The sequence below is a fragment of the Triticum urartu genome, chromosome 7A (genome assembly GCF_056163025.1).
Source record: "Triticum urartu cultivar PI428250 chromosome 7A, HENAU_Tu73, whole genome shotgun sequence".
Taxonomy (NCBI): Eukaryota; Viridiplantae; Streptophyta; class Magnoliopsida; order Poales; family Poaceae; genus Triticum; species Triticum urartu.
Genome location: NC_141879.1, coordinates 378,135,992 through 378,159,748, shown reverse-complemented (window position 1 = coordinate 378,159,748; position 23,757 = coordinate 378,135,992). Strand labels below are relative to the sequence as shown.

At 44.0% G+C, this 23,757-nt stretch overlaps 1 pseudogene; it reads left to right on the top strand.

Moving 5' to 3' along the window:
- The first annotated feature begins 745 nt into the window (after positions 1-745).
- LOC125532769 (uncharacterized) lies at positions 746-6,036 on the top strand (annotated as a pseudogene).
- The last annotated feature ends 17,721 nt before the right edge of the window (positions 6,037-23,757 follow it).

The window sequence follows — 23,757 nt, the reverse complement described above, 5'->3', positions numbered from 1 at the left end:
TTTTGAAAAGCCCACACTGTGTGCTCTCCATTCATCCTTGTTAGATATGATTCCCAGCGTCTTTTCCACCCAGTAAAATCAGATCAGTTCGTGTGTGTTTACTGCCAAAGTTTCAGCTGCATGTTCTTGTTGGTTGACTTCATCTATTGCGATTTTCGTGATTCCCCCAAAGTGTGTGTTCAGATCCAAGTCCCTTGTTGACAGTTTGTCAAAAAAAGAGCAAAAAAAAGAGGCAAAAAAAAGATATCTGCCCAAAGAAAGAAAGTGTGTGCAAGAAGCAAAAGAGAGAAAACTTGGGACTGTTCTTCACTTATATCTTGAGAAATCCATGTTTGTGTTGTGAGCTGAAACGTGTCAAGTGTGCAAAGTCTTCAATCCTTGCTTGCAGCAAATGTGATTCCTTGGCGAGAGTTGCATGTACCTCACGTATATCTCATTCAGCAACTAAATGCATTAGAATCTTGTGTGGATGATTACTTGGTTCGACAATATCTAGATTGCAGATTAGTGCATCTTTTGCTACATATATACCCCACCCAAACTCCACCAAACAGCCCCGCATGTGCAACCCTAGACTTGTATTCGCTTGATTATCACTCTTTGTATACCAACCACTGACACCATGGTTGAGCATGATTCTGCTCTCATTTGGAAGTTACATGAGCTTCGGTTGGTAAGTGAGGTGAGCTTGAGTTGTTATCCACATATATGATTCTAGTACTATAGGGCTTTTGGAGAACTAACCATGGCAGGTGAAGAAAACGAGTATGATGTTGAAGGAAATGGGCATCTCAATCAGCCCATCACACAGTTTCACCTCAACGCATTACGTGATCATCTACGCCGAGAGTTCAGAAACAGCCTTGACCCAATTGAAGAGAAGCAAGACAAGTTGTCGAGAGATTTGCAGCAACTTATGGGTAATGTTGATGAGCAACTCACTCAGAACATGGCAGCCATGAGGACTGGTATTGTTGCTGATATTGTGCGAGAGCTTCGTCAGAACCGAGAAGATGCAAGTGTCCATGGTGAAGAACAAAATGTAACTGATGGGGAAGGTGCCGCCTCCAATGCACAAGCTAGAAGAAACCGTGCTCCTGCTCCCCATCCCGGACGTGGAAATGATCATGGTAATGGACGTGGTCATCATGAAGCTGCTGCTGGTCGTGGTCTTAGAGGAGGCCACCGAAGAGCAAATCTGCACCATGAAGGAAGTGGAGATGAGTTTGATGAAGATGAAGATGGCATGCACCAGAATGACATATTTCATCATCGTAGAAACTATGGTCGTGGACGGCACGAGGAGGAGAGGTTTGGAAAGCTGAAATTTACCATGCCCAAGTTTGATGGTGGATCTGATCCAGAAAGTTATCTCACACGGGAATTGAAGGTTGACAAGATTTTCTACATGCACAACTACTCAGAAGAGAAGAAATTAGCAATGGCCTCACTTGAGTTTGAAGACTATGCTCTAATTTGGTGGGAGCAAGTTCAGATTCAGCGAGAAGAAGAAGGAGACCCTGCTGTTGCTACATGGACAGAAATGAAAATAGAGATGAGGGCAAGATTTTTCCCAAGGCATTATAGACGTGACATCTTTGATAAGCTCCAGAATTTGAGGCAAGGAAAGTTATCAGTTGAGGAGTATCATAAGGATATGGGGAAGGCAATGATAAGAGCCAACATACATGAAGATGAGGAGCAGTCCATGGCAAGGTTCCTCTATGGGCTGAATCCTAATGTTAAACAAGTGGTTGATTTGCAGCCATATCGTAATGTGGTAGAGCTGGTAGATCTTGCTTCTAAGGCTGAATGTCAATTGCAAGAAGACTCTAAGCAAAATAGAACTACATCCTTCACAGCTCGAGCTACATCAAGTGGGAGTAAGTTTATACCTCAATTCAACGTTGGTTGAGGTATTATGACTAGTTCTGGTGGTGGAAATCAGCCCCATGCACGTGCAGCCACGAGCAAAAATGATGCATCAAATTCGAAGGAGAAGAGCAAATTTGCAGCTCCTAGTTCATCCTCCATTGGCTCCACGGGGAAAACTAGTGAGATAGAGTGCTTTACATGTAGGGGACGTGGCCACATGAAGAAGGATTGTCCCAACAAGCGTACCATGCTGATCACCGAGAATGGAGAATATGAGTCTTGTAGTGAACCTGAAGAAGAAACCGAAGATGGTGATGAGCAAACCTATTGTGATTATGAGCAAGGTGCCTCTCTTGTTGTCACTAAAGTTTTGAGTGTGCAGATCAAAGAAGCTGAGAATGGACAACGACACAATCTGTTTCAAACAAGAGCCAAAGTGCAAGACAAGGTATGCAAGATAATTGTTGATGGTGGGAGTTGTCACAATCTTGCAAGCAAAGAAATGTGTGATAAGCTTGGGCTGAAGCTGCTACAACACCCTCATCCATATCATATACAATGGTTGAGTGAATGTGGAGAGATTAAGATCACACACATGGTATAGGTGCAATATAAGATTGGAGATTATAATGACACCGTTGAGTGTGATGTGGTGCCAATGAAGGTGTGTCACTTGCTGTTGGGCAGACCGTGGCAATATGATCATTCAGCTCAACATTGTGGCAGAACCAATCAATACACCATCAAGTGGAGAGGAAAAGACTTGGTGCTTAGACCCATGACACCCCAACAAATCATGGTTGAGCACTTGCAGAAAGTTTCTGAAGTAAAAATAGTGAGTAAGAAAGAGGGAGATAAAAAGAGCGAGAGAGAGAGATCCACAAATCGGTGAGTGAGCGCCACAAGCAAAATCTGAGAGAGAAGAATAAAAGAGAGGGAGAGAACTTAGTAATGTTAGCCACCAAATCAGAACTAAGAGATGTGAGGCTCAACCCAAATCAAGTGGTCGTTGTACTTGTGTACAAAGATGCTTTGCTTTCAGCTAACGACTTAACATGTCTCCCTAGTGCTGTTTGTGATGTCTTGCAGGAATTCGAGGATGATTTTCCGGAGGAAGTACCCACTGGTCTACCTCCCTTGCGTGGCATAGAACATCAGATTGACCTCATTCCAGGAGCATCACTTCCGAATCGACCTCCCTACCGCACCAATCCTGAAGAAACAAAGGAGATATAAAGGCAGGTACAAGAACTTTTAGATAAAGGTTATGTGCATGAAAGCTTAAGTCGTTGTGCTGTACCTGTGATTTTGGTGCCCAAGAAAGATGACACATGGTGATTGGTAATGGATTGTAGGCCTATCAATATTATAACTATTAGGTATCGTCATCCTATTCCTAGGTTAGATGATATGCTTTATGAATTGAGTGGATCTACTATTTTCTCTAAAATTGATTTAAGGAGTGGATACCATCAGATTAGGATGAAAGAAGGAGATGAATGGAAAACTGCTTTTCAAATAAAATTTGGGTTGTATGAGTGGTTAGTCATGCCTTTTGGATTAACTAATGCACCAAGTACATTCATGAGATTGATGAACCATGTTTTGAGAGCTTACATTGGAAAATTTGTTGTTGTGTACTTTGATGACATCCTAATCTATAGCAGATCCATTGAGGAACATGTTGAACATCTAAAACAAGTGCTAAATGTGCTAAGGACATAAAAACTATATGCTAACGTTGAGAAGTGCTCCTTTTGCACAAACAAGGTTGTTTTTCTTGGCTATGTCGTTTCAGGAGAGGGAATTGAAGTGGATGAATCTAAGGTGGAAGCAATCAAGAATTGACCAACTCCAATGAATGTATGCCAGGTGAGAAGTTTTCATGGCCTTGCTGGTTTCTACCGGAGGTTTGTGAAAGATTTTAGTACAATTGCCGCACCTTTGAATGAGTTGACAAAGAAAGGAATTCCCTTTAAATGGGGTGCACCACAAGAAGAAGCATTTCTTGAGCTTAAGAAACAATTAACTGAAGCACCTTTGCTGATTCTACCTGATTTCACTAAAACTTTTGAGATAGAATGTGATGCTAGTGGAATAGGTGTTGGAGGTGTGTTAATGCAAGAACGAAAACCAATAGCATATTTTAGTGAGAAGCTGAGTGGTGCACAACTGAATTATTCTGTTTATGATAAGGAGTTGTATGCCTTGGTTAGAGTGCTTGAAACTTGGCAACACTACTTATGGCCTAAAGAGTTTATTGTACATTCTGATCATGAGGCCTTGAAACATTTGAAAGGCCAAGCTAAACTGAATCATAGGCATGCTAAATGGGTAGAATTCATTGAAACTTTCCCATATGTTGTGAAGTATAAGAAAGGAAGGGAAAACATGGTTGCTGATGCTTTGTCCCGTAGGCATGTTCTTTTGACACAATTAGAAGTGAAGGTACCAGGACTTGAGAGCTTAAAAGAACTATATTGCACTGATCATATATTTTCAGAACCATATGCAAAATGTAAAGATGGGAAAGGTTGGGATAAATACCATGTGCATGATGGGTTCCTTTTTAGGGCTAACCAGTTGTGTGTTCCAGATTCGTCGGTTAGGCCTTTGTTGTTGCAGGAATCACATGCAGGAGGATTAATGGGACACTTTGGTCGTGAGAAAACTTATGAGCTGTTGGCCGATCACTTTTATTGGCCAAAGATGAGGAAGGATGTTGAGAGATTTGTGCAGCGATGCATCATATGCCACAAAGCTAAGTCTAAACTGAACTCCCATGATTTATATACTCCCCTACCTGTTCCAAATGCTCCTTGGGAAGATATTAGCATGGATTTTGTTTTAGGACTGCCTAGGACTAAGAGGGGGAGGGATTCAGTTTTTGTTGTGGTTGATAGGTTCTCAAAAATGGCACACTTCATTCCGTGCCACAAGAACGATGATGCTTCACATGTTGCTGATTTGTTTTTCAGGGAAGTTGTTCGCTTGCATGGAATGCCAAGGACTATTGTTTTAGATCGAGATGTGAAGTTCATGAGCTACTTTTGGAAAACATTGTGGGCAAAATTAGGAACCAAGTTGCTGTTTTCAACAACGTGTCACCCCCAAACTGATGGGCAAACAGAGGTAGTGAACCGCACACTCTCAGCCTTGCTGCGTACAATGATCAAGAAGAATTTGAAGGAGTGGGAAGAGTGTTTGCCGCACGTGGAGTTTGCTTACAATCGGGCAGTTCACTCTACCACAAACATGTGCCCGTTTGAGGTGGTATATGGATTCAAACCACTTGCACCAATTGACTTGCTGCCACTTCCATTGCAAGAGAGATGTAACATGGAGGCTTCGAAGCATGCTGCATATGTGAAGAAGATTCATGAGAAGACCAGAGAAGACATAGAAAGGAAGTCCAAGTACTATGCTGCTAAGGCAAACAAAAATCGCAAGAAGGTAACTTTTCAGCCCGGAGATCTGGTTTGGATACATTTGCACAAAGATCGGTTCCCAGAGAAGCGCAAATCCAAGCTAATGCCTCATGGAGATGGACCATTCAAAGTCTTGGCCAAGATCAATGACAATGCTTACAAAATCGAGCTTCCTGAAGACTATGCTGTGAGTCCAACTTTCAACCTTGCTGATTTGTCTCCATGCTTCGATCAAGAGGGTCAAGAGTCGAGGACGACTCCTTTTGAAGAGGGGGAGGATGATGAGGACATCCCAGGTTCACCTCGTTTATCATCTTCTCCTAATGATAAATCTCAGCCATCAAGTGAAGCTTCTACAAAGAAAATCTATTTGGGTCCCATGACAAGGAGTCGTGCCAAACAAATAGCACAAGAGGTGAACACGCTCCTAGCTTATCATAATTCAAATGACCATGAGAACTTTATACTGCCTAAATCTCGTGTGCTGATTTTACTTAGGTACAATGTCGAGGACAACCAACAACATTCAGCACATGAAGAACCAAGTTTTGGAGCCCATTCAACAAGTTTAAAGAGAACAAGTTTCAACTCTGATGAAAGCCTTGTTTTGGTGACAAGGACAACTAGTTACACCGCAAGGAAGAATAGCAAGCCATCTCAACACTCTATTGTTGCATGTGCAGTTCCAGAATTCGTCCAAGAACTTGCTGGATCATGCAAGGCAAATATATGAGCATCCAGCATGAGTGGGAGTACAAAATGGCGAGCATATGAAGTCTAATTTCAGGAAAATCAAACGGTGCATCATTTGGAGTCCTGAGTCAAAGGATATGAGAGTTCCAATGCAAGCTGTCCAGGGCATTAATTGCTGCTCGAGGCTCCATGAGTTTGCTCCCTTGACCAGCTGGTTTGCACGAATTTGAGCCCCTCTTTTGGCCTGGTTTCACACCTAAACTAGGAGGGCTGTTCCTAGTATAAATACCCCTTCCCCCACTTCAGCCACAACTCTTTGGCAATTTGATTTCAGCATAGGTTAGCTAAGTGCAACCAGAATATTGCTTGAGAGTTCACTTCCTCCTTAGCTCTTGTAATCTTGCCTTGTGGGAGGGTAAACTCACTTTGTGATTTTACAACAGCAGTCGTTGAGGCGGCGACCAGTTCATGCTTCCAACTTCGTGCGTGGTTGCGTGGATTGGAACTAAGAGTGTGGTTGGGCGAATACTTGTCGCTGGTTGTTGCATTTGCAATAGTTAGCTTCGGTCTCGTCAGGTTGCACTAGTTATCCTTTACCCGACAACGTTGTTGGTTGGGATCGAGGGTTTCCTTCGTACCCTTCAGGTGGCGTTGATTCGCAACATAGAGCCGATCCTCCGTGAAGATTGGGCAACCCCGTATCAGCACGCTTTGTGCCTACCTACTACAACCGCGACCTCTTCAAGAAACTCCAACAACTCAAGCAAGGAACAAAAGAGCGTTGAAGAATACTACAAGGATTTGGAGATTGCAATGATAAGAGCCAATGTGACGGAAGATGATGAGCAAACTATGGCACGTTTCTTGACTGGACTCAATCATCCTATCAAGAAGATCGCCGACTTCCAGCCATACTCAAATCTCATCAAGCTCGTGCACCAAGCTACCAAAGCGGAACACCAAGTGCAAGATGATTTCAAGTACGCCAAGTTCTCATCCAAGTCCTACGGCTTCTCCAATAACCAAGCTTCAACGACTCCAGCACCGACTACAAGACCGTCTACTTCCAACATCGACAAGTCGACTTCGAAGAAAGCTTCGCCTACTACAAGCAACTTCAAGCCGAGAGCTTCATCATCATCAACCCCTACCGATGATACCGTCAAGACGAGTTCCCTCAAGTGTTTCACTTGCGGAGGTAGAGGCCACAAGTCCTATGAGTGCACCAACAAGCGCACCATGATCTTCAACGACGATGGCACTTATGATTCCATGAGCGAAGGAGAAATGGAAGCCCTTGAGCAAGTTGCCAGGCACCGCCAAGTGAACAATGAAGAAGAACAAGTCTTTTGTGATGAAGACTCAAGTCCCGCACTTGTTGTCTCCAAAGTCTTGACTCTCCAACATCACCAAGAAGAATACCAAAGATGCACCATATTCCACACCAAGGCCGACATCAATGGACGATCCGTCAAGGTCATCATTGATGGACGGAGTTGTCACAATCTCGCAAGTGAGGAACTTCTACAAGCTCCAATTGCCCAAGACGAAGCATCCACATCCATACAAAGTGCAATAGCTTAGTGACTCCGGCACTATCCAAGTCGAGCACCGAGTACAAGTCTCTTTCAACATAGGCGCCTACGAAGACACCTTGGAGTGTGATGAGGACATCAATACCATTGTTACACCCACAGTCCCTACTGTTACATATACTGGACCAATTACTAGAGCTCGCGCACGCCAATTAAATTACCAGGTACTTTCGTTTCTTGGTAATGATTCTAATGTTCATGAGATTATGATGCTGCCTAAATTGGATACATTTGTTTTGCTTTCAAATGAAGGGCCTAGCTTGGAGAAGGATGAACATTGGAGCAAGAACACGCATGAAGTTGATGGCATGCGCAAGGGGATCAAGAACGGAGTTACAAGTGATGATTTCAGGACTTTGAAGCCGCCATAAGGAGTGCATGAAGCCATGGACGAAATATACAAGATGCCACTTCATAATATTCGTCCATAGGCTATTCTAGGTGCTGCGTCACCTTATTAATGGGCCAGGCCCATGTAATTTCGAAATACTTAAGTATAGGCTATTTTTAGAGTCCGTATGTTTGGGGAAACAAGAGTTAGGGTTGGTTTCGGACCCCACCCTCAAGGGCCACGAAATTCCCCTCTCTTCCTCCATATATACAGCCCTTAGGGCGTCGTTTAGACTTTGGGTTTTGTTTAGATTAAAAGTTCGCCATAGCTGCAACTTCGCGTACTTCGTTTGTGTCCAACGACCAGACCAAGACGTCACAGAACCCCACCTTGATCAATAAAGCTTTCATCTTATATTCGCAATATCCAGATTGCAATCTCAGTTTCTTGCTTGTTCTTCGTTTGCTCGCAGGAAACAGGCCCTCGTGGTCAGGTTGATCGTGCTCCGGCGTGATCAATAACCCCTTGGAAGTTGGTTTAGCGATTGCTAAGGCGCGACGTCTCGCACGTTCGTAGTCGGATCATCAAGGTCGACTCCCACAGAAAACGATAGCCACCATCTCATCGAAACATCGGGACACCTTTGCCTCTATCAAGTGGTATCAGATTTCCAGGTTGCTCGGTGAGATTTTACAGTTTTTCATAGATTAGATCGAGTATGTTCTTCATACCTACAGTCCACGAAAAAGCCACACAAAAAAAATTAGGGTTAGTTCATCATATCTGAACCAATCTGAGACTTTGCATAATCTTTTTAGGGTTTTTGCTTTGTTGAATTTGCGGTTGCATCGTCGTGTCAAGTTGCTGGTCTTAGAGTCTAGTCTTTTAGAGTTTCGAGTTCTGGTCACAAGTTGTCACGCCGCCGCTGCACCATCATCATCGCCCATCTACCACTTTTGCTTATCCGCCACCGCTCTGAATCCATATCCATATACCACCACCAATCCGTATCCATATACCACCATCAATCTCTATCCATATACCACCACCGCTACCACCACCGCTGCCATATACCACCACCATATATCCACCACCAATCCGAGTTCTTCTCATATTAGGTTTGTTTTTGAGATCAATCTCAATTCCGATTCGTGTTTCCTTGCCTGCGTAGGTCTCGGAAAAAAAAAAGAGTCTGGAGACCCCAGGGCAGTTTTTAGGCCAAAATTTTCACGGGCAAAAATATTTTTTCCCTATCCTATTTTTAGGCTTTTCTGAGTCTTTTGAGCCACTGCCATCATAGTGATTTTTTGTCGCACTTTTTCGTCGTCGCTGCCCTGATTTCCGAAAAAAAAAGTGAAAAAAAAAATTTCGTGCCCATCCTATCAGTTTGACGAGGGAAGAGTTTTGAGACACTCGCCATTATAGTAATTTTTCGCAAAAAAAAAAGAGCGCAAAAAAAAAGAGGAGCGCAAAAAAAAAGAGGAGCGCAAAAAAAAGCGAAAAAAAAAAGTTCCAGAGTGTGCTTTTCCCTTATTTACGTGCAGCGCCGTGATTTTGTTAGTGTTCTAGGCTCGCGTCTCTAGCACGGTCTAGCCTAGGACCAGCACAGTACCGTCGTTGAGCGTTTATTCAACTTTGCATCTCTGAATTGATTATTGCTGACCCTTTTTGCTACCATACTATAAGCCTTCCCAGCTCCACATATCTCTACGTCGTGCGTTTGACTCTCCCTGGCAATCGCTCTATCCAAGCTTTTGAGAGTTTTGACTACAACGGTTGCCGATCACCGCCTGCTGCTGGGTAAGAACTGGTAAGAATTTGAGATTTGCTTGACGGATTTGTGACACCCGCCACCACCACCTCTTGTTAGTATTCTGTAGGATCATATTCTTGTGTGTTTTCTTTTGTTGCTAACCATGGCAGGATCACAAGCCGACGAGACTGACTGGGAGAACATGACGAATCAGGAGTTGCATGATAAATTTCAGCAAATGATGAATGGACAGGTGCAGGATGTGCTAAACAGATTTGAAGAGGCCATGGAGAAGATAGATGACATGGAGAAGACGTTCGAAACAAAGCTCGATGACAGGTTTAATGAATTGCTCGCGCGTCTTCCACCACCACCACCGGCTGCACCTAACGCACCTCTACAACAACAACAACGACGACTACCTACACATCGTGAAACAGCCCTCCGCCGAGCGAGCCGTCTCCCTCTTGCACCTGGCCAAACTGTTGGTGCTGCTGTTGCTACTTCTGTGGCTCCTGATGCTGATGCGGAGGAGGATGATTTTGCTGGCGATTACGAGGATGAGGTTGATCAAAATCAGAACTACGTGCCACCACCAGCACCGCAACCATCAGGTCGTCCACATGCAAATAATGGCAATGGTAGGGCTCACCCTCAGGTACGAGATCATGACCATCTCCCTAAACTAAAATTGAATATTCCACCATTTGAGGGTAGATATGTTCCTGATATATATCTTACTTGGGAGTTAGAAACTGAACAACGATTTACATGTTTACAATATCCCGAGGAGAGACGTGTTCCTGCTGCTGTTTGTGCATTCACTAGTTTTGCATGTGTTTGGTGGTCTGAGCATTGTAGATTATATCCCATTCCTGCTACTTGGGCTGCTTTGAAAACTACTATGCGTACTCGTTGGGTTCCACCATATTATCAACGTGAATTACTTCAAAAATTGCAGCGCTTAAGACAGGGAAAAAATTCTGTAGAAGAATATTATCAGGAATTACAAACTGGCATGATTAGATGTGGTATTGTTGAGGAGAATGAAGCTATGCTTGCACGTTTTATGGGTGGATTAAATAGAGAGATTCAGACGATTCTAGAGTATAAGGAGTATACTAATATCACTCGTTTATTCCATCTTGCTTGTAAAGCTGAACGTGAAGTGCAGGATCGACAGGCATTGGCGCGGACTAACTTTTCTGCAGGTCGACCTTCTTCATGGACACCACGTGCATCATCTACTTCCACACGTTCTGCTTCACCGGCGCCTCCGTCGGCTGCCACCTCCAACCGTGATACAATAAAGCAGGCACAATCACCACTATCTGCCAAGAGCACACCTTCTGGGCCTGCAAAGAGCTCTTCTTCATCCATGGCATCAACAGGGCAAACACATGATATTATTTGTCGACGTTGCAAGGGTGGAGGTCATTATGCGAGAGAATGCCCATCTAAGCGTGTGATGATTGTTACTGAGGATGGTGGGTATGAGTCCGCTAGTGACTATGATGAGGAGACTTTGGCTCTTATTACACGTGACGAACACGGTGGAGACGATTCTGATCATGAGACGCAATACATGGCTCCTGAAGATGCTGACAGGTATGAATGTTTAGTTGCTCAACGTGTTTTGAGTGTGCAGGTTACACAAGCTGAGCAAAATCAGAGGCATAATTTGTTCCATACAAAGGGAGTTGTGAAGGAACGTTCTGTTCGCGTGATCATAGATGGAGGGAGTTGCAACAACTTGGCTAGCATCGAGATGGTGGAGCAGCTATCTCTCACCACAAGACCACATCCACATCCTTACTACATCCAATGGTTCAACAACAGCGGCAAGGTTAAGGTAACACGTACTGTTCGTGTGCATTTTAGTATCTCTACATATGCTGATTATGTTGATTGTGATGTGGTACCGATGCAAGCATGTTCCTTATTACTTGGTAGACCATGGCAATTTGATAAAAATTCTATTCACCATGGTAGAAACAATCAGTATACTCTTGTTCATAAGGATAAAAATATTACTTTGCTTCCTATGACTCCTGATTCCATTTTGAAAGATGATATTAATAGAGCTAATAAAGCAAAACAGGAGAAAACTAAGAGTGAAAATCAGATTGTGGCAAAAGAATTTGAGCAACAAATGCAGCCTAATAATAATAAACAATCTAGTGTTGCTTCTGAAATTAAATTGAAAAGTGCATGTTTACTTGCCACCAAATCTGATATTGATGATCTAGATTTTAGCAAATCTGTTTGCTATGCTTTTGTGTGCAAAGAGGCATTATTTTCATTCGAGGACGTGCCTTCCTCTTTGCCTCCTGCTGTCACTAACATTTTGCAGGAGTTCGCCGACGTCTTTCCACAAGACGTGCCACCGGGATTACCACCTATTCGCGGGATTGAGCATCAAATTGACTTAATTCCCGGTGCATCATTACCCAACCGGGCACCATACCGTACCAATCCAGAGGAGACGAAGGAGATTATGCGTCAAGTACAAGAACTGCTCGACAAAGGTTATATACGCGAATCCCTTAGTCCTTGTGCTGTTCCTATCATTTTAGTGCCGAAAAAGGATGGTACGTCGCGTATGTGCGTTGATTGTAGAGGCATTAATAATATTACTATTCGTTATCGTCATCCTATTCCTAGGCTAGATGATATGCTTGATGAATTGAGTGGCTCTACAATATTCTCCAAAGTTGATTTGCGTAGTGGTTACCATCAAATTCGTATGAAATTGGGAGATGAATGGAAAACAGCATTTAAAACTAAGTTTGGATTATATGAGTGGTTAGTCATGCCTTTTGGGTTAACTAATGCACCTAGTACTTTCATGAGGTTAATGAACGAAGTTTTACGTGCTTTCATTGGACGATTTGTGGTAGTTTACTTTGATGACATATTGATTTATAGCAAATCTTTGGACGAACATTTGGAACATTTACGTGCTATTTTTATTGCTCTACGTGATGCACGTTTGTTTGGTAACCTTGGAAAGTGCACCTTTTGCACCGACCGAGTATCTTTTCTTGGCTATGTTGTTACTCCACAGGGAATTAAAGTTGATAAAGCCAAGATTGAAGCTATTGAGAGTTGGCCGCAGCCCAAAACGGTCACACAAGTGAGGAGTTTCCTTGGCCTCGCTGGTTTCTATAGGCGTTTTGTGAGAGATTTCAGCACCATTGCTGCACCTCTCAACGAGCTTACAAAGAAGGATGTACCTTTTGTTTGGGGTACCGCACAGGAAGAAGCCTTCACGGTATTGAAAGATAAGTTGACACATGCTCCTTTACTCCAACTTCCTAATTTCAATAAGACTTTTGAGCTTGAATGTGATGCTAGTGGAATTGGATTAGGAGGTGTGTTATTACAAGATGGAAAACCTGTTGCATACTTTTCTGAAAAATTGAGTGGGCCTAGTCTGAACTATTCTACTTATGATAAAGAATTATATGCTCTTGTTCGGACCTTAGAAACATGGCAACATTATTTATGGCCCAAGGAATTTGTTATACATTCTGATCATGAATCTTTGAAACAAATTAAAAGTCAAGCAAAACTGAACCGTAGACATGCTAAATGGGTTGAATTCATTGAGACTTTCCCTTATGTCATTAAACACAAGAAGGGTAAAGAAAATGTTATTGCTGATGCCTTGTCTCGTCGTTATACTATGCTTTCACAACTTGACTTTAAAATATTTGGTTTGGAGACCATCAAGGATCAATATGTTAATGATGCTGAATTTAAAGATGTATTGCAGAATTGTAAGGAAGGGAGAACTTGGAACAAGTTCGTTCTTAACGATGGATTTGTGTTTCGTGCTAACAAGCTATGCATTCCAGCTAGCTCCGTTCGTCTTTTGTTGTTGCAGGAGGCGCATGGAGGAGGATTAATGGGACACTTTGGCGTCAAGAAGACGGAGGATATACTTGCTACACATTTCTTTTGGCCAAAGATGAGACGGGATGTTGAGCGTTTTGTTGCTCGCTGCACTACATGTCAAAGAGCTAAGTCACGACTCAATCCTCATGGTTTATATATGCCTTTGCCTGTACCTAGTGTTCCTTGGGAGGATATATCTATGGACTTTGTTTTAGGTTTACCTAGAACAAAGAAGGGGAGGGATAGCATATTTGTTGTCGTGGATAGGTTCTCGAAAATGGCACACTTTATACCATGTCATAAAAGCGATGATGCTGTTAATGTTGCTGATTTGTTCTTTCGTGAAATTATTCGCTTACATGGTGTGCCAAATACTATTGTTTCAGATCGTGATACTAAATTTCTTAGCCACTTTTAGAGATGTTTATGGGCTAAGTTGGGGACTAAGCTACTTTTTAGTACTACTTGTCACCCCCAAACTGATGGACAAACTGAAGTAGTCAATAGAACATTGTCTACTATGCTTAGGGCTGTTTTGAAGAATAACAAGAAAATGTGGGAAGAATGCTTGCCTCATATTGAATTTGCTTATAATCGTTCATTGCATTCTACTACTAAGATGTGCCCTTTTGAAATTGTGTATGGTTTCCTACCTCGTGCACCTATTGATTTGTTGCCTCTTCCATCTTCGGAGAAGGTTAATTTTGATGCTAAAGAACATTCTGAATTGATTTTAAAAATGCATGAGTTAACTAAGGAAAACATTGAGCGTATGAATGCTAAATATAAACTTGCTGGAGATAAGGGTAGAAAACATGTTGTGTTTGCACCTGGAGATCTTGTTTGGTTACATTTGCGTAAAGATAGATTTCCTAATCTGCGCAAATCAAAGCTAATGCCACGTGCTGATGGTCCTTTTAAGGTTTTAGAGAAAATAAATGATAATGCATATAAACTTGAGCTGCCTGCAGATTTTGGGGTTAGTCCCACTTTTAATATTGCAGATTTGAAGCCTTATTTGGGTGAGGAAGATGAGCTTCCGTCGAGGACGACTTCATTTCAAGAAGGGGAGGATGATGAGGACATCAATACCATTGTTACACCCACAGTCCCTACTGTTACATATACTGGACCAATTACTAGAGCTCGCGCACGCCAATTAAATTACCAGGTACTTTCGTTTCTTGGTAATGATTCTAATGTTCATGAGATTATGATGCTGCCTAAATTGGATACATTTGTTTTGCTTTCAAATGAAGGGCCTAGCTTGGAGAAGGATGAACATTGGAGCAAGAACACGCATGAAGTTGATGGCATGCGCAAGGGGATCAAGAACGGAGTTACAAGTGATGATTTCAGGACGTTGAAGCCGCCATAAGGAGTGCATGAAGCCATGGACGAAATATACAAGATGCCACTTCATAATATTCGTCCATAGGCTATTCTAGGTGCTGCGTCACCTTATTAATGGGCCAGGCCCATGTAATTTCGAAATACTTAAGTATAGGCTATTTTTAGAGTCCGTATGTGTGGGGAAACAAGAGTTAGGGTTGGTTTCGGACCCCACCCTCAAGGGCCACGAAATTCCCCTCTCTTCCTCCATATATACAGCCCTTAGGGCGTCGTTTAAACTTTGGGTTTTGTTTAGATTAAAAGTTCGCCATAGCTGCAACTTCGCGTACTTCGTTTGTGTCCAACGACCAGACCAAGACGTCACAGAACCCCACCTTGATCAATAAAGCTTTCATCTTATATTCGCAATATCCAGATTGCAATCTCAGTTTCTTGCTTGTTCTTCGTTTGCTCGCAGGAAACAGGCCCTCGTGGTCAGGTTGATCGTGCTCCGGCGTGGTCAATAACCCCTCGGAAGTTGGTTTAGCGATTGCTAAGGCGCGACGTCTCGCACGTTCGTAGTCGGATCGTCAAGGTCGACTCCCACAGAAAACGATAGCCACCATCTCATCGAAACATCGGGACACCTTTGCCTCTATCAGAGTGCGACGTCATCCCAATGACCGTGTGCCATCTTCTCCTTGGACGGCCATGGCAATTCGATAGAGGAGTCATCCACAATGGGCGTACCAACCACTATAGCTTCAAGATGCAAGGAAAGGAGTTTGTGTTACGACCTATGTCTCCAAGCCAAGTGATCGGTGATAAGCAAGCCACCCATCATGGAGAGAATGGTGAGAGAGTGAGCCACCAAAAAGAGAGTGAGCGCCACAAGCCCAAATTGAGTGCCTCCACGATGAGCGCAAACAAGAACCTAGTTCTATTTGCCACCAAACGTGATATGAGAGAAGTGTGTGAGAACCCATCTAGTGTCCTACACTACGTCCTCGTGTGCAAGGACAATACACCACAAACTAACACTTCTCACACTCTTCCTCTAGTGTTGTTTTCTCTTTTGCAGGAATTTCAAGATGTTTTCCGCGATGAGCTACCTCCGGGACTACCTCCACTACGAGGCATTGAGCACCGCATCGACCTCATGCCCGGAGCACCGCTTTCGAACAAAGCTCCATACCGCGTCAACCCCGAAGAAACCAAAGAAATCCAAAGGCAAGTAAAGCATCTCATAGACCATGGTCATGTGCGTGAAAGTTTGAGCCCTTGTGCCGTACCGGTCATTCTTGTGCCAAAACGTGACGGTAGCTTTCACATGTGCTCCGATTGTAGACCTATCAATGCTATCACCGTTTGTTATAGGTATCCCATTCCATGCTTGGATGATATGCTAGATGAGCTTAGTGGTGCCACTATATTTTCCAAAATTGATCTTAAGAGTGGTATCTATCAAATCCGCATACAAGAGGGTGATGAAAGGAAAACCACATTCAAAACCAAGTTTGGTTTGTATGAGTGGTTAGTCATGCCTATGGGTCTCTCGGAAGCACCGGGCACTTTTATGCGCCTTATGAATCATGTCTTTCGCCCTTACATTGGTATATTTGTTGTGGTTTACTTCGATGACATTCTTGTGTTTAGCAAATCTATGCAAGAGCATGTCACCCATGTCCGCACCGTTTTGCAAACTCTTAGGAAAGGGCGTCTCTATGCTAATATGGAGAAATGCCTTTTTGGTGTTGATAAGCTCGTTTTCCTGGGTTTTGTGGTCTCTTCTAAGGGTGTTCATGTAGATGAGTCCAAGATCAATGCTATTAAGACTTGGCCGCAACCAAACAACTTGCATCAAGTGCGTAGTTTTCTTGGTCTTGCGGGTTTCTATCGTCGCTTTTTGAAGTATTTTAGCACCATTGCTTTGCCTTTGCATGCTTTGAGCAAGAAGAATGCGCCGTTTATTTGGGGAACATCCCAAGATACCGCATTCAATGAGCTTAAGAATTTGCTTACTCATGCTCCCGTGCTTGCTTTACCCAACTTCGACAACCCTTTTGAGATTCATTGCGATGCTAGCGGTAATGGCATAGGAGGTGTGTTAACGCAAGAGAAGCGCCCCATAGCTTACTTTAGTGAGAAACTTTCCGGAGCGCAACTCAACTATCCCCTCTATGACAAAGAGCTATATGCTTTAGTCCGCATTTTACATGAATGGGAACATTACCTTCATCCCCATGAGTTCGTTATTCATACCAATCATGAGACCCTCAAGTATCTCAAGGGTCAAACTAAGTTGAACAAGCGTCATGCTAAATGGATTGAATTCATTGAGTCTTTTCCCAATGTCATCAAGTACATCAAGGGTAAAGAAAACATCGTCGCGGATGCTCTTTCCCGCATATGCATGCTAGTCACGCAACTTGAGTTAGATGTCATTGACTTCAAGCATATCAAAGAATTGTATGCGCATGATGAAACTTTTGCTACTCCTTATGCCAAGTGTTTGTCGAATACATCATGGGAACACTATTACATCAAAGACGGCTATCTTATGAGAGCTAACAAACTTTGCATCCCCAAGTCGTCCCTTCGTTTGTTGCTTTTACAGGAATCACATGGAGGAGGCTTAATGGGACATTTCAGACGCGACAAGATGTTCGCCACGCTCTCGAAGAGCTACTTTTGGCCAAAGATGTTTCGGGACGTCAATCGCTTCACCAACCGATGCTCGACATGCCGTAAAGCTAAGTCCAAAGCTCAATCTCATGGTCTCTATATGCATCTACCGATTCCATACCAACCATGGGAAGACATTAGCATGGACTTCGTACTTGGTTTGCCTAGGACTCGCAATGGGAAAGATTCTATATTTGTCGTTGTGGACCGTTTCTCAAAAATGTCATATTTTATTCCTTGTAACAAGATAGACGATGCTTCACATGTTGCTAATCTCTTTTATAGGGAAATATTGCGTCTACATGGTGTGCCAAAGACTATCGTCTCGGACCGCGACTTCAAGTTCTTGAGTTACTTTTGGAAGACCTTATGCGCCAAGCTCGGAATCAAGCTACTCTTCTCCACGGCGTACCATCCTCAAACCGACGGCCAAACGGAGGTGACAAACCGCACACTCTCTGCTCTACTTTGAGTACTCATCAAGAAGAACATCAAGGAGTGGGAGGAGTGCCTACCTATCGCCGAGTTCACCTACAACCGAGCAAGACACTCAACAATCGGCAAGTCGCCTTTCGAGGTCGTTTACGGATTCAACCCATTGTCACCATTGGACATTCTTCCTCTACCACTCCAAGAGCGCATCAATTTGGACGCAAGTGCGCGTGTGACACATCTCAAGAAGATGCATGAAGATACAAGAAACACCATCGAGCGCCAAGTTCAACGCCTTGCGACCAAGCTCAACTTCAACAAGCAACCTATGGTCTTCAACATTGGTGATCAAGTGTGGCTACACCTTCGCAAGGACCGCTTCCCACAAGAACGCAAATCCAAGCTTCGACCTCGAGTGAATGGACCCTTCATGGTGCTTGCACGCTACAACGACAACGCTTACAAGACCGACCTCCCGCGCAACAAGTACAATGTGAGCGACATCTTCAACGTCAAAGATCTCTCTCCCTTCCATGGTGATGAAGATTTTGATCCGAGGACGGATCATCCCCAAGGGAGGGGAGATGACGCGGAGCATCCCAAGGTCATCCCCATGGACCTACCATCGTCTCATCAAGCGCCTACCGGACCCATGGCTCGATCACGTGCACGAGCCCTTGAAACCGAGGTGACATCTCTCCTCTCACAATTGATAGAGGCTAAGGTGTCCCGATGTTTCGATGAGATGGTGGCTATCGTTTTCTGTGGGAGTCGACCTTGACGATCCGACTACGAACGTGCGAGACGTCGCGCCTTAGCAATCGCTAAACCAACTTCCGAGGGTTATTGACCACGCCGGAGCATGATCAACCTGACCACGAGGGTCTGTTTCCTGCGAGCAAACGAACAACAAGCAAGAAACTGAGATTGCAATCGGGATATTGCGAATATAAGATGAAAGCTTTATTGATCAAGGTGGGGTTCTGTGACGTCTTGGTCTGGTCGTTGGACACAAACGAAGTACGCGAAGTTGCAGCTATGGTAACTTTTAATCTAAACAAAACCCAAGGAAAAAGCTACTAGATGGATCTACTTATATAGGAGCAAGGGGTGGCGGCCAAGGAGGTGGGAGGACATCCCAAGGCAGCCTAAAACTAACCCTAAGTTGTACAAGGCTCATGGGCCCAAGTGGAGGTGATGCAACACCTTTGGGCTTGTAGTTTGACTCGGATTCTGCTGCAACGTCAGATTGTTTCGTCCGTAACTCAACGCTCCGGACGAATTTGAAGGTGAATCCAATTGGGTTGGAAAGAGCATGAAATCTAGTTTCCAACAAAAAACGAATCACCCAATTCGGAGTCCATATGAAAAAGTTGTTGGCGTTTTGAGTCAGGTATGTCTGTGCAGTCCGAATCTGAATCCAGAACGTGAGAGACTTGGACTCTATCTTCTCTTGGCCCAAAAGTGACGTGAGAGGACTTTTTGAACACAACCTAAACTTCTCCTTTTCCCTTGTCTTCATATGTGGATTGTACAAATGTCTCATACACCTGCAATTAGACAAGACACAAAAGTGTGTGAAGTATTTTTGTTCTGGATAACATAAATAGATTATTGAATAGTTTGCATTAGAAATCACCTGACAAATATGCATGTATGCAATATTTTTGGTCGTATCCAAGGTAGTCATGTCTTCATCAACAATTCCACTTCGATGCACATGAAGCATGGCTACTACCTCATATGGATACCTTGTGCATACTAAGGTACAATGGAGAAGCTAAGGAGCAAGGACAAGAAGAAGAGGAAGATGGACGAGAAGACGGAGAAGAAGAAGGGCTACAGGAAAAGTCCCAGCCACCGGACGACCGGCCGGGACCGGACGTCCGGTGCTTGAAGCATCAGCCGAGCCCCAGCCAGCGGACGTCCGGTCCAGACCGGACGACCGGTGCCCCTGCACCTGAGGCCAATGAGCGGACATCGGGCCCCGATCGGACGGCCGACGCGACCGCACCCGAGCCGAAGTCAGCGGAAGTCCGGAGCCTCCGGACGTCCGGCACCGCCATCACAGAGCGGAACCAGCGGACAACCGGAGGACACCGGATGATGAGGACATCAATACCATTGTTACACCCACAGCCCCTACTGTTACATATACTGGACCAATTACTAGAGCTCGCGCACGCCAATTAAATTACCAGGTACTTTCGTTTCTTGGTAATGATTCTAATGTTCATGAGATTATGATGCTGCCTAAATTGGATACATTTGTTTTGCTTTCAAATGAAGGGCCTAGCTTGGAGAAGGATGAACATTGGAGCAAGAACACGCATGAAGTTGATGGCATGCGCAAGGGGATCAAGAATGGAGTTACAAGTGATGATTTCAGGACTTTGAAGCCGCCATAAGGAGTGCATGAAGCCTTGGACGAAATATACAAGATGCCACTTCATAATATTCGTCCATAGGCTATTCTAGGTGCTGCGTCACCTTATTAATGGGCCAGGCCCATGTAATTTCGAAATACTTAAGTATAGGCTATTTTTAGAGTCCGTATGTGTGGGGAAACAAGAGTTAGGGTTGGTTTCGGACCCCACCCTCAAGGGCCACGAAATTCCCCTCTCTTCCTCCATATATACAGCCCTTAGGGCGTCGTTTAGACTTTGGGTTTTGTTTAGATTAAAAGTTCGCCATAGCTGCAACTTCGCGTACTTCGTTTGTGTCCAACGACCAGACCAAGACGTCACAGAACCCCACCTTGATCAATAAAGCTTTCATCTTATATTCGCAATATCCAGATTGCAATCTCAGTTTCTTGCTTGTTCTTCGTTTGCTCGCAGGAAACAGGCCCTCGTGGTCAGGTTGATCGTGCTCCGGCGTGGTCAATAACCCCTCGGAAGTTGGTTTAGCGATTGCTAAGGCGCGACGTCTCGCACGTTCGTAGTCGGATCGTCAAGGTCGACTCCCACAGAAAACGATAGCCACCATCTCATCGAAACATCGGGACACCTTTGCCTCTATCAAGTGGTATCAGATTTCCAGGTTGCTCGGTGAGATTTTACAGTTTTTCGTAGATTAGATCGAGTCTGTTCTTCATACCTACAGTCCACGAAAAAGCCACACAAAAAAAATTAGGGTTAGTTCATCATATCCGAACCAATCTGAGCCTTTGCATAATCTTTTTAGGGTTTTTGCTTTGTTGAATTTGCGGTTGCATCATCGTGTCAAGTTGCTGGTCTTAGAGTCTAGTCTTTTGGAGTTTCGAGTTCTGGTCACAAGTTGTCACGCCGCCGCCGCACCATCATCATCGCCCATCTACCACTTTTGCTTATCCGCCACCGCTCTGAATCCATATCCATATACCACCACCAATCCGTATCCATATACCACCCTCAATCTCTATCCATATACCACCACCGCTACCATATACCACCACCGCTGCCATATACCACCACCATATATCCACCACCAATCCGAGTTCTTCTCATATTAGGTTTGTTTTTGAGATCAATCTCAATTCCGATTCGTGTTTCCTTGCCTGCGTAGGTCTCGGAAAAAAAAAAGAGTCTGGAGACCCCCGGGCAGTTTTTAGGCCAAAATTTTCATGGGCAAAAATATTTTTTCCCTATCCTATTTTTAGGCTTTTCTGAGTCTTTTGAGCCACGTGCCATCATAGTGATTTTTTGTCGCACTTTTTCGTCGTCGCTGCCCTGATTTCCAAAAAAAAAAGTGAAAAAAAAAATTTTCGTGCCCACCCTATCAAGTTTGACGAGGGAAGAGTTTTGAGACACTCGCCATTATAGTAATTTTTTGCAAAAAAAAAAGAGGAGCGCAAAAAAAAAAGAGGAGCGCAAAAAAAAAAGTTCCAGAGTGTGCTTTTCCCTTATTTACGTGCAGCGCCGTGATTTTGTTAGTGTTCTAGGCTCGCGTCTCTAGCACGGTCTAGCCTAGGACCAGCACAGTACCGTCGTTGAGCGTTTATTCAACTTTGCATCTCTGAATTGATTATTGCTGACCCTTTTTGCTACCATACTATAAGCCTTCCCAGCTCCACATACCTCTACGTCGTGCGTCTGACTCTCCCTGGCAATCGCTCTATCCAAGCTTTTGAGAGTTTTGACTACAACGGTTGCCGATCACCGCCTGCTGCTGGGTAAGAACTGGTAAGAATTTGAGATTTGCTTGACGGATTTGTGACACCCGCCACCACCACCTCTTGTTAGTATTCTGTAGGATCATATTCTTGTGTGTTTTCTATTGTTGCTAACCATGGCAGGATCACAAGCCGACGAGACTGACTGGGAGAACATGACGAATCAGGAGTTGCATGATAAATTTCAGCAAATGATGAATGGACAGGTGCAGGATGTGCTAAACAGATTTGAAGAGGCCATGGAGAAGATAGATGACATGGAGAAGACGTTCGAAACAAAGCTCGATGACAGGTTTAATGAATTGCTCGCGCGTCTTCCACCACCACCACCGGCTGCACCTAACGCACCTCTACAACAACAACAACGACGACTACCTACACATCGTGAAACAGCCCTCCGCCGAGCGAGCCGTCTCCCTCTTGCACCTGGCCAAACTGTTGGTGCTGCTGTTGCTACTTCTGTGGCTCCTGCTGCTGATGCGGAGGAGGATGATTTTGCTGGCGATTACGAGGATGAGGTTGATCAAAATCAGAACTACGTGCCACCACCAGCACAGCAACCATCAGGTCGTCCACATGCAAATAATGGCAATGGTAGGGCTCACCCTCAGGTACGAGATCATGACCATCTCCCTAAACTAAAATTGAATATTCCACCATTTGAGGGTAGATATGTTCCTGATATATATCTTACTTGGGAGTTAGAAACTGAACAACGATTTACATGTTTACAATATCCTGAGGAGAGACGTGTTCCTGCTGCTGTTTGTGCATTCACTAGTTTTGCATGTGTTTGGTGGTCTGAGCATTGTAGATTATATCCCATTCCTGCTACTTGGGCTGCTTTGAAAACTGCTATGCGTACTCGTTGGGTTCCACCATATTATCAACGTGAATTACTTCAAAAATTGCAGCGCTTAAGACAGGGAAAAAATTCTGTAGAAGAATATTATCAGGAATTACAAACTGGCATGATTAGATGTGGTATTGTTGAGGAGAATGAAGCTATGCTTGCACGTTTTATGGGTGGATTAAATAGAGAGATTCAGACGATTCTAGAGTATAAGGAGTATACTAATATCACTCGTTTATTCCATCTTGCTTGTAAAGCTGAACGTGAAGTGCAGGATCGACAGGCATTGGCGCGGACTAACTTTTCTGCAGGTCGACCTTCTTCATGGACACCACGTGCATCATCTACTTCCACACGTTCTGCTTCACCGGCGCCTCCGTCGGCTGCCACCTCCAACCGTGATACAATAAAGCAGGCACAATCACCACTATCTGCCAAGAGCACACCTTCTGGGCCTGCAAAGAGCTCTTCTTCATCCATAGCATCAACAGGGCAAACACATGATATTATTTGTCGACGTTGCAAGGGTGGAGGTCATTATGCGAGAGAATGCCCATCTAAGCGTGTGATGATTGTTACTGAGGATGGTGGGTATGAGTCCGCTAGTGACTATGATGAGGAGACTTTGGCTCTTATTACACGTGACGAACATGGTGGAGACGATTCTGATCATGAGACGCAATACATGGCTCCTGAAGATGCTGACAGGTATGAATGTTTAGTTGCT